This window comes from Procambarus clarkii, chromosome 15 (assembly GCF_040958095.1).
Source record: "Procambarus clarkii isolate CNS0578487 chromosome 15, FALCON_Pclarkii_2.0, whole genome shotgun sequence".
Classification (NCBI taxonomy): Eukaryota; Metazoa; Arthropoda; class Malacostraca; order Decapoda; family Cambaridae; genus Procambarus; species Procambarus clarkii.
The window spans coordinates 24610205-24614773 of NC_091164.1; positions in this window are offsets into that span (position 1 = coordinate 24610205).

Below are 4569 nucleotides of genomic sequence, written 5' to 3' on the forward strand. Positions count from 1 at the left end.
TGAGAGGGGAGATGGGAAGAGAGAACAGAAGAAAGGGGAAGATTGGTTGGGAGAGAGGGAAGAAGAGAGAGGGGGAACCCGGGCAAAGCCGGTTAACCCTCCATTGAAGGGTTATAAACCCATGAAACTGCTTATCTGCCGAAGCCGTAAATGCAGAGAAATTACTTCAGTTTATTATCCAGATATAAATAATTCTTAAGAACAGTGGAAAAACTTTTGACAAGCCGCCGACTTCCTGTCTTTGTCTAGGTACCCCAGGAAGATTACGGCCCTGAGGTATATTCAGGTAAATATATCTCTCACACTCACCTTATCAACTTGTCTTCATGGCCACCCTTATCTAACCCACTGATACACCCAGGTACACTGTCTTATCTAACCCACTGATACACCCAGGTACACTGTCTTATCTAACTCACTGATACACTCAGGTACACTGTCTTATCTAACCCACTGATACACTCAGGTACACTCTGTCTTATCTAACCCACTGATACACCTAGGTACACTGTCTTATCTAACCCACTGATACACCCAGGTACTCTGTCTTATCTAATCCACTGATACACCCAGGTACACTGTCTTATCTAACCCACTGATACACTCAGGTACACTGTCTTATCTAACCCACTGATACACCCAGGTACACTGTCTTATCTAACCCACTGATACACCCAGGTACACTGTATTATCTACGCTATTGATACACCGAATAATAATAATTTAATAATCTCTCATAATATCATACATTCTCATAATTATCTTCCTTTTGCGATGAACAACATTCGAGATAAAAAAATTCACTCTAAAAATAATCTAAAAATTTAAAATTTGTGTTATTTAATTCGGTAATTTTCACACCAACGATCCGGAGCCGCCCTAGCCCACTTCTCGGTGATTTATGAAGCACAAGCCGCAATACTTCTGCTGTTCTAAATTTTTCTTGGCGCAGAAACACAACAAATGTTTGAACAGCACAGCAAAAAAACAATAACATATTAGCCAATAGACTGCTCGTATTCAAATGGAGATTATCTTCACAGGCTGGAAGCGTTCATGACAGTTTATGGCGTAACTTTTGATCCTGATAGACACAGATAGTGTTCTACTGTGTGGGTATAACACTGAGCTGCTACTGGTATTACACCCAGGCGGCCCAGGTTCCTGTCCCTGTGGGGTCATACATTGGTCAATTGAACATTATCTTGGAGGACTATACGAGCTTTACACCCATGTGGCAGTGCGATCCTCGCATGCTCAAGGACTTCCCTGGTTCAGTGGTTATATTAGTGTGGTTCAGTGCATGGTACCAAGTGTATGGTACCAAGTGTATGGTACCAAGTGTATGGTACCAAGTGTATGGTACCAAGTGTATGGTACCAAGTGTATGGTACCAAGTGCATGGTACCAAGTGTATGGTACCAAGTGTATGGTACCAAGTGTATGGTACCAAGTGCATGGTACCAAGTGTATGGTACCAAGTGCATGGTACCAAGTGCATGGTACCAAGTGTATGGTACCAAGTGTATGGTACCAAGTGTATGGTACCAAGTGTATGGTACCAAGTGCATGGTACCAAGTGCATGGTACCAAGTGCATGGTACCAAGTGCATGGTACCAAGTGCATGGTACCAAGTGTATGGTACTAAGTGCATGGTACCAAGTGCATGGTACCAAGTGCATGGTACCAAGTGCATGGTACCAAGTGCATGGTACCAAGTGCATGGTACCAAGTGTATGGTACCAAGTGCATGGTACCAAGTGTATGGTACCAAGTGCATGGTACCAAGTGCATGGTACCAAGTGTATGGTACCAAGTGTATGGTACCAAGTGCATGGTACCAAGTGTATGGTACCAAGTGTATGGTACCAAGTGTATGGTACCAAGTGCATGGTACCAAGTGTATGGTACCAAGATTCGAATTCTTGGAGGGATAAAGAGGTTGTAGACCAACCCATCATCAGAGCAGAGGGCAGCGATGTTCTCAACTTATAATTGGTACCCTTCTGAATGAGTGAAAAGGCTGCGCTTGAGTAGTTGAAGCTAAGTCAGTATTTGACTTATTGCTTGGGCTGGAGGATAGGTTTGGCCCCCTAGCCAAACATATTGGCTTGGGGGCCATTCATGTTTAACACAAACGCGCGAGCGTAAGCACGCACGCACACACACCCACACACACACATATAGGGTGACTGTGTGGACAGCACGCTGGACACGTAATCCAGTGGCCCGGGTTTGATTCCCGGCGCCGGCGAGAAAACATAATGGGCAGAGTTTCTTTCACCCTGATGCTCCTGTTACCTAGCAGTAAATAGGTACCTCTGAGTTAAACAGCTGTTACGGGCTGCTTCCTGTGTGTGTGTGTGTGTGTGTGTGTGTGTGTGTGTGTGTGTGTTTTTATTTAGTTAGTAGTTAGTAACAATTGACTGACAGATGAGGGGCGAGCCGAAAGAGCTGAGCTCAACCCCGCAAGCATAACTAGATGAATAATGTGCCACAGAGTAAACTTGACCTTGACACACTGCCTGAATTTGTTACTGAAGAACCTACCCTGCTGGTCGGTGACCTTAATGCCAGACACCCTCACTTTGGTGCCAACTGTCATCAGCCCAATGTCAGTGGACGGAAACCACTGTCACTCTATGTCAGGGAAGTGAAAACCTTAGAGTCCTGGGTGATGAACAGCCAACTCACCTCAGAGGAGGAAGACTAGACTATGCTCTCCTGCTGAATGCACAGGACACGGATGCCAGTACACACATTGTGCACAGTTTATGTAGTGACCACTGGGCACTGATTACCACCGTCGACATGAGCAAGAGAAGGAAAGAAACGAATAAAAGAAAAAGGTTATCACTCGGACCAGATATGAGGCCGCACTTCATAAACAGGATGAGTGACTAGTTCACGGAATACCAAATCCCAGAAGACATTGACACATTTGTTGATGACCTTAATCACCAAATTGAGAGCTGTCTCAGAGTTCCGCGCCGTACGCCTGGGCGAAGTAACCCTCAGAGGAAGAAAATAAAATGGTATGAGAACGATTACATAAAGATGTTTAATGCAAATGTGCGAGACATGAGTAGAGAGTACCGGAGATATCCCACTGAAAGTAACCAAGAGTTGTTTAAAACTGTGTGTCAATTAGCCAGGGAAGAGAAGATTAAAGAGCGGGAACGACAATGGCGTGACTTCACTAGCTCTATTGGAAGAGAAACATCTGCAAGACAAGTGTGGGCAAAAATTTCAGATAGCTAAGGGGGGGCAGAGCCCGGCCTGCGGCTCACAAAGACCCCCAGGGTAAGGCTGAGGAACTAATTCACAAGTGGAGTGATGCAGCATCCTCCTCCTCCTCCCTCCCTGCAGAAGTAAGCAGGGAACAGCTCCTGCGACATAGTGACAGAAGGATTAGGATAACAAGAGCACAGTCTAGTGATGACGAGTATAGGGAACCAATCACAGCCCAGGAAGTAAAGGGGGCTATGAAAAAGGGTAAAAGTACTGCACCTGGTGAAGATGGCGTCACCTACGACATACTCAATGCACTGTGTGAAGTGACTGGGAAGCCACTACTCCACTTTTTTAACAAGTCATTCCTAAGTGAAGTGTTACCCACACAATGGAAACATGCAATAATTGTCCCCATACCGAAACCCAATGACCCTAGCAATTACAGACCTATCAGTCTAATGTCATGCACTTGCAAGATGCTTGAAAGAATCATCCTAAACAGACTGTTGCACAAAATAGGCAGGTTAGAGGAGGGGGTCAATGGATTTGTTAAAAGACGGAGCACAGCAAATTGTATAGTTAATTACTTGGCTAATGACATAGTTAAGAACTCTATGTTTGTTGACATCAAAGTAGCCTTCGACAAAATGCAGGGGATTGTGATCTTGGACGAGCTTGCATGCATGTGTGTCAAGGGAAGACTCATGAAATGGATTAAAGCCTACCTCACAGGGAGGAAAGCTAAGGTCTGCTTTAATGAAGCAGTCTCGAGAACAGTGAATATGGAACTCGGGACCCCTCAAGGTGGAGTCTTAAGCCCTACACTATTCAATGTACTTATGAACGCCATTGCAAATATTGGTTTTCCGGAAGGAACACAACAAGTGGGATATGCAGATGATGTCCGAATACAAGCTCCCACCTTGGGAAAAATTAAACAGTCCATTGAACTCCTCGGAAGGAAATGTATTGAGCTCGGTTTCACTCTCTCTACAAACAAGACAAAAGCATACTCTCGTCATAAGAGGGGGAGAAAATGAAGAACTACAAATTAATGGTGTAACACTTGAATGGGTTGACCACTACCGGTACCTTAGCGTCACTGTTGGCTCTAACAAGGGGAAGAAAGAGGAGCTCAACCAACTCATACGAACATGCAAAAGTCGACTCAGGGTACTGAAAGCCATGACCTGGAATGGACATGGAGCCTCTATTGACGTGCTTCAATTGATGTACACAGCCTATGTGCGCTCCGTCATAGACTATGCCGCACTAGGTTTGTGTACCTACTCCCAAAGCGATATTAAAAGGCTTGAATGTATTAAAATGAAGCC